Here is a 14,647-nt window from a genome sequence, read left to right as displayed (position 1 = left end):
ATCACCATCATGCCCACTAAGCCATGTTACTCAGTATCTTCCAAACACAATATAATATCAAACTAAAAATACTCAGAGTGTCTTTAATAATGCACAGATAAAGATTTATGACCAAATGTAATGATGCTGTGATTTTTCATTAATAAAGGAAAGACTGGTTTTACTTCCAGACTGGATAAGACTGTGCAAGCATATCCTTTGCCTTCAGCAAGGCTCAGAGGGATACCAAAACCAGGCTGAACACCAGGAGATGCTGCCAGGCTTTAACTCTCTTTCAGGACAGAGCAGAAGATAAGCAGCAATACTGAATTGCGAAGATCATAGTGCTCTGGTGGATTTAGCAGTGGTGAACTCCGTCATTCCCTTCCTCCCTCTAGCAGTATGAACTAATACATGTGAGGGCAAAGTGGCTGAGAATGTACCTCCTGCCATCCCCTGGCAGAAAGGCAGCAACCTCCAGCAGCTGAGACTGCCGGGGTCTGTGAGCCAGCGCCTTCAGGCTACAGACTCTCAGGCAAGGAGGCAAAGTTCAAGGCAGAGCACATTGCACAGAGGAAGCTGCCTCCACGAACTGCATATCTGAAAGTACAGCACATTTCGTTCTCATTCATTCAGGGTAAATATGCCACTGCAAGACTGAGGCTAAGGACTTCGGTCATGACTTGGCTGTTTGCATGCAAACCTTGGTCTCAGAGGAAAATCCCACAGCCAGGTTATTGTCTAATCTTCCTGGCAGGGTCTGGGGGAAACCTGCTCCCTGGACTGTATGCTACATACTGAAAAACACTTTCCTGGTAAGGGGAACTTTGTGAAGCCTTTAGTCACTGCTTTGACTTAGGTCCGACCTGCAAAGATGGCCCCAATCCTTTATGGTCTATGATATTCTATGATTCTATGATTCTCTAGCTCAGTGCATGGCCTTGGTGGCTTTGCACGGTGGAAGGCAGTGCCTTATTTCCTTAGGATTACTGCCATTCACATTCTGTCCATCATTTGTAATTAATGCCCCGCTGAGACTTCTTGGATAAGATTTTTTTATATTGATTTAAATCAGTAGAAATAATAAACATAATGAAGTAGACCGCTTCAGACAGAAATCATTAGAGATGGGAGTTAAAACTGCCCAGCCCTCAAGTCTCCATCAGATGAGTAAAACTCAGGGGGTGGAGAGACACATGGAAGGTGAACACAAAAGAGGCACGTACACAAATTTGTTTTCCTTTCACTGCAAGTGAACACTCAGGGGAAAGAGTTTGCAGCGTGAGACCAGCTCCAGTTTCCATAGTCTCCACAGCTCCTGCTGAGGGCAGGAAAGCCATTCTTTCCATTCATGGTGTTGACTTTTTTGTTGCCACCATGCCCAGGCAGCTCCTGCAGACCATCTGGCACAAGTGAACCCATTAACCTCATTTTCCAAAGTGCACACCTCACCCGGGGCTCCAGCCGCCGTCTCTCTGCCAGAGGACACCGGGACAGGAGATTTCTCTCTCTTTTCTCTTCCTTCCCTTTCTCAGCGTTGAGGCTTTAAGAGAGGTGGTGCCTGTCTTCCTCAGAAAGCCCCTTGATCTCAATGTGCTCTCTTTTCCCTTTCTTTACCCTCACCTCCATTCCCGCCTGCTTTGTGTTTTATCTCAGCCTGTAAAGTTGTGTGATTACGGATAGAGAAGTCACCACACAAACAGGATAGAATTCACCACAATGGCTGTTTTGTTCATATACATTTCACTGTCTGTCTCTTGTCGGAGCGTGGCTATCATCTTCTACTAACAATATCCCTGGGTAAATGATAAAGTCAACTCTGGAGTAAAGCTAGACGTTTTATCAGCATGTTCAAACTATCCCCTTACAGCTCTGTACTTGCCAACTGCACATCCTTTTCCTACACAAAGACTCAATGCACATTAAAAAGGCACTTATTGAAGCTGGTGTTTGTTTGCAGAGAGGGTGTGGATCCCGCTCGCTGTGGCAGTCACCCTCCATAGCTTTTCTCTCATCTCCAGGAGAAAACCGGGTGACGCAGTTATGCTGTGTGACAGCCTCTTGGCTCAAGTTTGAGGTTACTTCACTTCTTGCCAGGTCATTCTTCTTCATTCCTCCGCTGATGCTAACTGATGGATTTCCCCTAAGCTGACGACCGAGTTGATCTAATGCCTTGCTGCAGGAGAAAAGTCACCACAGACACAAGATAAAAGATAGGCAGCTCTGAGGTCTCTGTTGGCTGGTGTCCTGAAGCCACAAGAAATTGATAACAGGGGACCTTCATAAACTATCCATACGTCAAAAGGCACAAAAAATGATAAACCTCCAAAAGCCTTTCCCACTCTCAAATTTGGTGATCAGATTAATGCTGTGAAACAATCTCCTAATAAAACAGTTGTACCCACATCTTGCCAGGCAAGGATTAGCAGACGTCTGCTTTGATAAAGTTTGACCTGTAACAGAAAGTAAAGCTGTGAAGCAAAGGTGGCTGTTACATTCATTTATTTCTTCCTCTAACATAAACAGGGGCTAGGGCTGCTGATTTTGGAAGTGAGTGCTATGCTTTGCCTGGAAATGCTCTTATTGCAGCTGTTTCTCGGATGTGGGGATCTGTGTGGATTTCTCACAAACTTAATTCTTTTTGAGTACGGTATCTCTTTCTCTCCGCCCTTTTCCCTGCATCCATTTAAAATAAAGAGCCTTTGCAGAGGAACCACTCTGTCCTCGGAGTTTATATAGCAGTTAGTGCAATCGGACCCTAATCCTGGCCGGATGTTTAAGAGATTAAGAAGAGGAGGAGGATGCCTGTTTATACAGAAGGCTTTCTCTTGTTAGCCAAATAAAGAGAAAATTTCCTTTTGGTTTAATTCTTAACTGTTTTGACCTCTTACAGCAGGGTTAAATTTAGCCCTTTGTTCTAATGCAGAGTGAGACACTGTGAGCAGAGATGAGCTAACTACTTAATTTAGTTTCATAGGGGTTGATGTAAAGGTTTGCCTTGCTCACAATTTCCCGCTTCCTACATCCCAAGCTAATTCCACTTCAGGCCCCATGGGGGCTTAGCACCTGAATGAACATAGCGTCTCACAAGTCAAATAAATAAGAAGAAAAGAATGAAAGATTGAATTTAAAGAGAATGAAAAACATTTTTCCTTGTCTGAAGATATGGACCCTTCCACTGCACTGAATATTATTGAGCAGAAAAAGACTGCACTATAATGATTGCTTATCTCTGTCTTTTCTCTATTTCCCTTGAACAGGGGTTGGGAGTTTTCATTTCCTATGTCATTTATAACGTGCAGAGTTTTGTATTTTGGGGTTTTATTTTTTGTATGTATGTGTTGTGAAAAGAGGGCCCATTACATTCTGCATCACTCTTCCTTATCCCAGCCTCTCTTAATGTTAAAGTCACCATTTCTTCTTAGTGCAGTGCATTCTGATGGAGCTGGATGATTTGCAAAGCTGTGTATAGACTGAAACGTTTCTTAACACCTGGTCACTGATCTGAAGCTTGTCTGTTAACCACAGTAAACTCAGTCAAAGTAACATCTGTGGTTTTGTAAGCATATACAGAGTAAGAAACCACTTCCCAAAATGCCTTTATCTGGCAACTTCAGAAGACCAAGCACTCCGTAACAGTCTTGAAATCCAAGCCAACATCTAACTCATAAAAATGGTCTTTCTAGGTCAGGGCTATGGCACATTGGCAAACACATGACGAATGTGCTCCACAGTACCTGCCCTGTTCTGTTCATTACCTAAGAATGTCCATCTGGAATTGTAGAACTGACCACAGTTCTTGTGTGTGTTTTTTTTTCATTCTGGTCCTAATCCAATTCCCACTCCAATTCTCACCACGCTCCTATTAACTCCTTGCTGTGATGGTTACCAGAGAGCTAAATTTTGCCCAAATTTGCCCCAGTGCAGTTTTTCACTCATTTGACTTTCTATCCCAAAGCCAAAGTAGCTTTTCCCTAAGATCCTGCAATTTGAAACGGTAGCATTCATAAGAATCTTCTCTTCTGTATCATTTTTCTGACACAGAAAACAAACGCTGTACCATAATTGACTGATTCTCCCAGGTCATTGCTCCTGGGGATGTTAGGAAAAGTTTAGTTTTAAGATTCATATTGAAGCCTTGCCATCAAAGAAACATAAAAGGTTTCTGCAATGTTAGATGCTGTTCTGCCTCTGCCTTGCCTAACAAGTGGCTCTAAGACTGCTAAGCATCTGAACACATCTGGCTTCAGTCACCTAAGCTTGCAGGTCACTGGATTGCTCTTTCTGTTGTCTTTTGCCATAAGGATTTTTCTCAACCAGATCGAAAGCTTTTAAGTAGCTGTATGTTTGTGCCAAACACTAATTGAATGAAAGGGAAAGATGTGAGCCAGATGCAACAGGCTAAATTCCCTCTTGAAGTTAATGGAGTTACTTCAAATTTAAATCAATGAATCTGCAATGAGGATCTGGCCTAGATCCTCTGTTCCAAGAAATAGTGAGACATATTGAAAAATTGATACATCATTGTCTGAAGATAGAGCAAGAGCAGAAGAATCTAAGAAAAATGTGATATGCAGATCAATGAACTTTTGATTAAAGATACCTATTTCCTGTTACAAGCAACAATTTGTATTCCTCAATTCTGCAAATGAGTGGAGGATTTTACAAAAGGTAATTTATGTATTTTGTTGGATGTACTTTGTTTGAGTCTCTTTTATCTGATTTTTTATGTCAGCAGAGTGAACATTTTGCATCTGCATAACAGCTTATGAAACAATGCTTATCGGTTATCTTCCTCACTGTCAGCAGGGACATGAATCAACTCTGTAGACACATCTCACTGAAAGACAGAACTCAGAAGCAGCAACAGCTCAGTGGCATAAGTAAGAAAATATAGAGTTATTGGAAGTATTTCCCCACCATTATGATCTGAGTTAAGCCTACCAAGAAATGACCTCCTCTGTAATTATTGCTATTTTCACGTGAAGTTCCCAAATTAATGTGTATGCTCATTTGAACACATAACCTAACATTTTCAAAACAAACAAACAAAAACAACTGGAAAAGGTATGAGAATCTGAGCAGGGAGATTTCTTATGCTTAGGAAGTGCTACTTTTTTTTGTTCATTTCTTTCTTTTGCTATTTCAAAGCAGTTTTAACATTTCAAAATAAATCTTTATTATGAGTCAAAACAAAACATTTCATCTGCATAACATCAGAGTATTTATTCCCAAAGTGACCTTTTAAACTTGAAAGAATTGCACAATAATTACTGACTTTTCTTTCATAAAAGCCACTTGAAATTAAAAACTTAATCTATGCTTCTGTAAGGACATATGATATTTCAACATTACTGAAATACTTCATTTCATACATATTACAAAATCCGACATCATTGAAACATTTTGCTCTAAAATAGTAGTGATTTTTAAAGTTGCATTGTTCCTCTCCATAATTACTTTGACAAAAATTCTAGCTGACTTGAAATTGGGCTTTCTCTTACTGAGAACATGGGAAGTTGAAGTGCTAGGTAAAAACCTGACCACCCATGAGAGTTTTGCTGTTTACTTCAATAGAGCCCAGATTGCCCCCATGGAATTCAATGGCATCATGAAATTTAGAAGTACTGGCTCCACACTATTCAATGGCAGCAAGAGATTAAAGAGGAGTTACACAGGATGGTGATAGTAGAAAGTAATGTATATGGTTCAGATTTAGTACATATCACAGAATAGGCCACAGGGGTGAAAGGGGAGTGGGGCAGGAATTCCAGCTGAACTAGCTCACTTGTCCCTAATCCCTGCTATCTGATGAACTGCCCCTGGCAAGGACCACAGTAGTACAAAAATTATGCCAGTGTTCTTGTGTCAAAGGTGATAGAAAGCTAGAAATCACTTTGCATCAGATGGCTGTAAAAGATTTCCAAAGTTTGGCCTGGATCAGTTTCCCCAGCCATTCAAGAAACAAAAGTAGAGCTCCATATCAGTGCATATCAGCACTAATTCCTGTATATCATTTCTGAAAGGCTTCAGCTCAGAGACTCATTTTGTCCATCAGCTTGGCTCAGAGGTGTGTCGACAGGGGAATATGAAGAGACCAGACTTAAAAACTCTGTCTGGATCGGAAAACAATTGAGGGAATGACAGGAGGGGGAGGGTAGAAAACAAAGTGGGGAGAGGAAGCAAAGAAGAGAAATAAAGCACAAACTTACACATGCCAGAACAGAATCTTTTTCACTTATGAGAAGAAAATACACTCCTCTGGTCTGACAGATGAGCACACCTATAGATTTACCTACAGACTTTGATAAGCACATTTTCCTTCCTGTTGGTAAACATAATGCATCATTTTGCAGTCACTATTAAGGGTTATTCTTATCTTAACACAGTGCCTTAGAGAGTTGGCACCCATCATTCCTTGCTACCCCAGCAGAATGTTTTAGTCTGCTGGCATTTCTGCACTGATTTTGCCTTTGCCCTGCTTTAATGTCATTAACTTGAGTGTGTTTGTTCCAAAAAGATTTCATCTAGACCTGAAAACAGTCCTTCGTAAAAGTATGTCACTCACCACCTCCTCATACAGATTTATTCAACACTGCTGATGGTCTCATCTTCCATATTTGCACTCATGCAAGTTCTGGGGTGACTGGCCTCATAAAGCTTCTTTTGACCTTAATGGAATGAAACTTGTATGCATGGACACTATTTTGGAGACTATTTGGGCTTTTAACAATGCCATAATCAACATTTAAATTAGCAAATTCTTTTCTGATCTATGGCCTCCCTCCCCCTTTTTCCTCCTCTCTCTCTTTTTTTATAATTCCAGGGAAAGGGAAACAAACCACAAGCATTCATTAAGCAAACAGCTGTGGACTGGAAGAGATCAGAAGTGCAGTCTGGAAACCATGTGTGCTTCTCATGTTGCAATAATTGGAAAATGATGATCAATGGCTGGTATGGAAACATTGGCATGTTGAAAAAAAAGAATATATCCAAATCCTGCTCTGAATAATAGAACCACTCTGAAATCTACTTGATCTCTAAAGAGCTGGTTTGTAGAGCATAAATAGACAGTACTCAAGTGCTGACAGATTCCTCTCCCCTCAAGAATATATTTAAATGGAACATAATGCAAATGTCAGTTAAAAAGATGTGTTTAACCACCACATTTTCTTCTCAGCCTGTGATGTAATCTGCTCTTCTGCTAGTTGCTTCTGTTAGGGACCTATGTATCATGCCAGTAGGAACGCATCACAGAGTTATGCTCCATCTGAATTACCAAAACCTGATAATTGTTACAAATTCCAGCTTATCTGCCTAAGCAAGTCTTGCTGTCTCACAATGCCATGGGACAACTTAACATGCAAATCACGTGACTGTTGTCTGTTAATGAAAATCTCATGTCAACATGCAAAAAAAATCAGCTGTCTTCACATTTTGAATGGAAATAGGCATCTTTATTTCAGAGATTTTTCTGCTCACTTGACGCACCAAGGATACTGACTCTATCTCCACAAAAAAAACATGTTAAACAAGCTTAAGCTGGGCTTCTGAGTTTATGTTATACCATGGGCAAGTTCCAGCGTTCATCACATGGGCTGTTGGACAATTCTGATGAACAGCAGTCACCTGGACATTGCTATTGTCTCATTATAGTCTTATGCTGAGCTGGAGGAATTCTCATTTTGCACTCAGTCACTGACCTCCCTGTTGAGAACACACACATGCACACATAAAACTAAATTATATTATTGAAATACATCTGGACTAAGAACTTGAGTTAAGACTGATGACTGAGCTTTCATAGGTTTCCCATCCAACTCTGGCAGTATGCTCCAATCACAACTGGCCAAAGTTGGCTTCACCCCAGTACTTGAAGGTTTTACTCCTCAAGATGGAGTGAGTTAACAGAGTCACAGTTTAACAGTGAGTTCCTCACATCTTTCTCTGTTTCCTTACCCAGGAGAAAATGGAGCAAAAAAATATTTTTTCAGTTTCCAACTTTCTTAATCTGGATAATTGTCTTGACAGTGAGTGATTCTCCAAGAAGAGGGATAGGAAGAAAAGGGAACATATTTGGGGACTTCCCACATCGTCAGATTCAGAAATACTAGGTTTCACCTAGTGGGAATTCTCTGTGTAAACATTTCTAGAGCACTTTAACCATGGAGTTTAATCACTGCTACATGGACCCTTTCCTAAGAACAGGCCAGTCTCTGCTCCAGATTGGGTAAAATGGCTCAAAGACCCTGGAAATTAATTAAAAATCACAACACATTTGTGCTTAAAGTAAATTAATGTGAGTTCTTTTTTTTCCCCTTCATTAAAAGCCATTCTTTCTTTACAAAAAAAAAAAAGTCATCCCAAAATTATAAAGATCCAGTAAAGCATATGCTTTTGGGATTTAGTACTAACCCCGTACAGTCAGCCTTTTTACAGGGAAGCCCCAAAATTAATAAGGGTTTTGTCAAGTCCAGAGGCCTACCGAATGTATTTCAATAGAGCAAAATGCCTGCTGTAGTGAATGAATACTCTGTTATAGTGAATAATCATTTGGCAGCATAGGTTATTTTAATGGACACATCACTTTAAACGAAGCCTTCACCATCTGTTCTGCCCTCTAATTACAGATGCAAAAAGAACATAATTCACAATTGCATCATAAAAAAGTAAGATATAAGTGATTTAAATGCATGTGTATGTTCTTTATTCAATGCAGCATGCAGCTGTTATGTTGTTTTCATGTTTCAGACACAAATCAGGATGAAAATGGCTCTCCTTTGATAGACTGAATTCCCTCACACAGGACATTTTGTGTGCAGCAAGCAAGAATTTACTAAGAGTAAAATCTCCACTTTTTCACATAAAAGACAACTCTGGACTCTGTGAAAGGAAGATGGAATTTATATCACTTAGCCACGAATTTGCAGGGCCATGAGACAGCCTGTTCACAGCTATTCCCCTGGAGTACAGACAGCAGTAGCAGTCACTGGTGCTCCACAAGGCTAATCCAGAAAATATTGAAGTCCCAGAAGGGTTAATCCATTGATATCAATGGTCAGTGGGTCAAAAACTCACACACATATCTAGAACGATATATAGATATTTTTTACCTTTGTGCTCCCTGCATCAGTGTGCATCTTGCTAGCCTGGCTTATTTTAATTCCCCGGGGAACACAACCTTCTCTTTGACCTGTAACCCAATGTTTCAGCTCTCTTGAACACCTTGCTACAGGGCAGGAGTCATGGCAAGGCACTTCCTCCAGCCCATTGCACCGGGCTGGATTTCAGCCTAATAGAAGATTTCACAGTAGCTGCACAGTATATAGCTCAAAAAAGAGAAATTGGAGAGTTCCTGCTGAGTGGGAACTCATCTATCAGCAGCAGCAAAAGGCAGGAATATGCAAGCAAAGAATATATTCTAAAACTTAAATGATGCCATAAAGTGAAAGAAATGCCAATTATTCTCAAGTGAGTCAAGATAGTTAAAGTGCAACCTTTTATTGGACTAACAAATCGGCTAGAAATAGTACACACAAGCTTTCAAGATGAAAATGTATTTTCTCCAGGTGCTGGCAGCTTTTAAATTGAGCTATGGTCCAATCCAACTTTTCCTTTAGGATCAATATGGCTCCAGACATATTATTCTTTCTTCTTTTTTATTTTTTTTTATTCTTTTTGATCCAGTAAGTTTTCTTTAAAGATGGATGTTACTTATATCTACTTAGAGAAAAAAAATCAAGTTTCTAATGAAGAATATTTTATTTCTTCACAAGCCCATAAAATTACAGTATTCTTCTTTCTAGCCTCAACACAAAAAGTAGTTTCAGCACAACTTTATTCTCTGTGCAATTCTTTTTAAAAATTGGATAGTTCTTATTCTAAGTTTGAGATGTTTCTTTTACAGCTTTTCTTATCCTGACATAGGAATTTAATACTATCTTTATTTAAATATGTATCTAAGTATAGCTTTCCTGAAATCATTCGAGTCCATCCAAGTGCATTAACTCTCAGCTGGGCTGATTGAAGAATGCAAACATTTTTTTCTGTCTTTTTTTTTTTTTTTTCCTGGGGTTCCTTCAAAAAATGCAAAGGTTGGTATTTACAAGATCTGTTACTTTTATGAAAATGCTTCAGAAAACAGTAGTCCACCACTGCAGGAGATGAATCTAGCTCCTTCTCATTGCTCTGGAGAATGAACTAAAGCCAGAGGAATCTAACAACTTAAATGGCTTGGATCTTAGCAGGGAGAATTAAGTCCAGTCAGCACCAATTTCATTAGTGTCAGAATTCATTAGAATACACAGTTTGTATAAGATGGATGTAAGGAATAATTTTGTTGCACCTCCCCTATGCCTCAGTCAAACAACCTGTAAAATGGGGATACAAATGTTATCATGTTCCTTTGAAACATCTTGAACACTGCAAATTTTAAAAAATCCCATATGAAAGCTTCAAAAGTACCTTTTTATAGGTAAGGTGGAACTAAAAAAAAAAAAAAAGAATTGCAAAATTTCCATTAACTATTTTTATCTTTCCTTTTTCTTCCATTTTATGAGGTAGTCCAAACATTTCATCATTCAAAATACTCATCAGAAGTCATTTACACTTTTTTTTTCCAAAATATTTTCTGTTCCTTGTCTGTGTGCTGCAGATGTCAGCTCCAAGCAAACTCTCACATGTGGTGGGTATCTGCCTGCAGAGGAAGGGCAGGACAATCTCATCTAACCTACACCCGGTGTTTCACTGTTCTCTCCATATGTCAGGGTATTACAACCACTATAGTCAATTTTGTTTGATAGCTGAGCATATAATATGAAGTAAAAGAAAATTGGTTAGGTATGTTGGAACCTCAGACAGTTAAGACTTAAATGCAAGTCAGAAAACTTCAAAATCAATGGAAGTTTTTACAAGGCAACAATTCAAGAAAAGAATTTGCAGTGCCAAGACAGCTGTGTACTGGTAAGAATCCTAGCTGCTTCTTTGGAATAAAACATATACTGTAAATAATGCAATCAAGCAACTCCTCAAAATGAAAAATTACAGTAAAGCATCCTTAAAATAACAGAAGATCCTGCCAGCAATTCCAGTCCTGGTGTAGGTAGTGTGCAAATGCCGCATTTCTTCTGAGTAAGCTATTACTGTCAATTCCCAAGATAAATAATATTGACCGGCATTGGACTTTCCCAGTGTCATAATGTTCAGCCAACATAAACACTTCAAATCAAGTCATTGTTTGTCTCATTTCCAAGACAGTTTTCCAACATATGCTAATTTGTTTAGAGAAAAGAGCTGCATGGAGGAGGATGCCTATTTAAACCCAGTATCAGTGATTTTCCCCAGGCACCTAGGAGGAAAAACTTGATAGAAGAAACTTTCGGCATTCAAAATAGCTATTAGAGAAAGGCTGGCTCTGGAAAGGGAATCAAAAGGCTATTTTTTGGGCTGAAATGAGCTGGTTTTGACTAGGGTTTGGGACCAGAGGAGGGGAGTGGGAGAAAGGAGACACATCTTCATGTTCCTTGGTCTGCTTGTTCATTCTTGGGGGAATCTGTCACACCCCTGGGGATGATCAGATCCCAGCCAGCTGGAACAGCCTTCCAATGAGTCCTGCCAGCCCTGACTGTGAGAATGTCCTGAGCCTTTTTCAGCCATGCTCTCGGCCTTCCACTCTTTGCAGGGCAAGAAAAACATGGCACAGGCCCAGCTCTGCTAGTTTTATGCTGCACAAAGACACCTCTGTGAGAGAGGACTCTTGTTTTTGGCTGCTTGGGACCATTTTACCCTGCTTGAAGGAGGGCTCTGCCCAAGTTCTTCTATTTTGCTACTGAACATTTCTTAAGGCGATGAGAAAAGCACAGTAATAGTCAGCATTCGGAGAGCAGGGAGAGAAGAGCAGAGCAAACCCTTCTTATCCTCGCTATGATATAGAGTGCAGGAGCTCTCTGCACATCAGGCAGCACATCTCCACAGGGGTTGCAGAGATGAGTTAGGTGAGGATGAAAGGAAAATCATATCTCCAGCTTTCAGTTTATGCTACTGTGCAGATGAGATAATCCAGTCATACTGAAGGGTGGCCCCTTCCAAGGGGCCAACTCTGTTTCAGCCCGTACGGTGGAACGCCTCTGCACCAGCACCCACTGAAGCTGGCACATGTACACTGCCACCTCCTAAACAATGCCTCCCCCTCAACAGACATAATCTTTACACTGCTCTAATTCCAGCACCTATTTGGCCCTCAGCCCAGTGACAGACTCGATCTCTTTCCAGAGCTTGGACATGCATTTACATACACTGCGATGTATCGCTGTACGTATTACGATCTGCAGAACAGTGTTAGTGCCTCTCCTTTCAGTGAGGCCACGTGAGCATGGGCACTCTGGGAAAACATAAAATAAAATATTAAATGCTAAGTGCAAGAAGTTGGAATCAGATTTTTAAAGATATTTGCTCCCATAAATATGCAGATAGGTGCCAAATAGTTTTCTAATCTGCTTTAACTCCTAATTTCTGCTGACTTCAAGCAGCTTTGAAAATCAGACATCAGGAGTCCAGCTTGATTCTGCTGAAACAGAAATAAATCTCAATTGATTTCTCAAAGTGCAAGTGAGTGAGGAGCACCCTCAGCAGCCTTTGACTTTGGATGATGTTCAGTGCCCCAGAAATTAGGTCACCCAGTGCTCAGGAGGTCTGCTGAAAAATGCAGGCACAGAAAGAAGCGGGTAGTGTTTTCTGGGGTGACTTGGGAAAGCAAGAAGTTAGTTTCTGGCCAAGTTGGCCAGAACTGTTCCCAGGGGACAGGTTCAGCCCCACTGCAGTCAATTGAACTTTGTCACTGACTCCCTGGAGTTAGTGATTTTGCCCAGGACATTTTTGCTGCCAAACAGCTCTCAAATCCACTGGGCAATTTTTTCCTTCTATTGAAATGCATGCCATAGTGATGGGGCAGACAGTTACACCATTTGCAGGGAACAATGCTTAGGCAAAGAAGCTTCTTCTGCCTAACGGTAGTATCTCCCAGAACTGAACTTACTTTTTCAGATACATAAATTCTCATCTTCAGTTTAGTTTCCAAGCCCTAAGGGCTGATGGGACCGAAAACAACCTGAGAGAATTTGCCTGCCTTTATTCTCTTAGATTTGTTGACAACTTATCAAATAGATACAAACTACACTCTTTAAGCATATAAAGCATCCTTTTAAGTCTTTCCAAGATCACAGGTCAATGAGAAGCCAAGAAACATACATGACTGGAGTACAAGGTCTGAAAATCTAACAACACTGTTATCTTGGAAAACGAAGTAATCATTGCCATGCAGGAGCTTTTCTGTGAGGCCTTCTGCTGGGATACATACAGAAGAGTTCCACAGTGCTGCTGTGCTTTTGAACCTTGTGCATGGAAGACGTGGCTAGTCCAGCTATAAAGATTCTCTTGAATACTGAAAGCCATCCAGCCACAGAAGCATAGATCATAGCTAGTTATTTTGTTTCTCCCCAGCCCTCATGTCCCAGGTCTAACATTTATTTTTCTTACAAGTATAGAATTCCCCTTAATACATTTTTAATTAGCTCATTCGTCCTCTGTGGTGTCATTACCACAAGTCCACCGTGGAGAAGGAATAAGAAGGGTCAAGCTGGACAAGTATGAATTACTTGGGATGTTCTCCTCATCATCTAATGAGTCACTGCACAAGACGAAATGGATACAGCCAAAAAGGCATTTTGCAGCCAGTGAGCACAGCACCAGACAGACCATTTTCTAGACAGCTGAACTTGGCTGTGGCCCACAAAGTTCAGATGTAAACTGAAGTCCCACCATTACTGCATTTCCTTCCCTTTCCTCTCCTACTGTCTGCAGTGGTAAAAATGCTACTATTTCCATGATGTCTCCAGTGCACATTTTGATTCTATCTACTTTTCCAGGTGAAATACTCATGGTTCTGGTTATAAGACACTGATGGAATTCATGGATAACCATTTTGTTAGGGAACTGGTTGCAAACACATGCTGGGAAGCTTTCCTCTGAGATGTTGCCACAGAAAATTCAACATTTCTTCCTGCTGTAAATCTTGTGTATTTCATTTTTTTAAGAATTGGTCATTTTTTACATCATAGAAATTTGTAAATTTTTCAGCTTTTTTCCAAGCTTTTAAGGACACTTCCAACTTTCCTATGAGAAAGAAAAAAGCCACTTTAACAAAGCTGGAGAAAACCACAGCTCACCTCATTGCTGAGGAAGAAGTACCAGGGCTTGGGTTTCATCTCTCCTCCCTTTGCCCTCTACTACCTCTAGCCTTTCCCTACCCCCAAGAGAAGGAAGATAGTTCTAGCTGCCTGAGGTAATAAAGTTAGGCCTGGGAGGAAATGTTGTCTTTTGGGAAAAAGCAAAATTGTGTGACTGCATTAAAGTCAACACTATTTATCTTCACCTCTTGTCCTAGGGGACGACAAAGGGACACAACTGTTAGACCCAGCCCCTCTGTGCAGCTGCAATGCAAAGAGGGCAGGGACTGGTACTTTCAAGTGTCAGACCTTTTGTGCCCAACTACTAGTTTATGAGGCTGATGTCAAGCATCTCACTCAATGAAGCCTTTGTCCTAGGTGTATAGGGCAGGACAGTGGAAAAACTACCCTGTCTTATATCCCAGGCTCATCCATCTTCAGCTCAC

The sequence above is a fragment of the Tetrao urogallus genome (assembly GCF_951394365.1).
Source record: "Tetrao urogallus genome assembly, chromosome: 11".
In the NCBI taxonomy this organism is placed as follows: Eukaryota; Metazoa; Chordata; class Aves; order Galliformes; family Phasianidae; genus Tetrao; species Tetrao urogallus.
Note: the sequence above shows the minus strand (reverse complement) of the source record.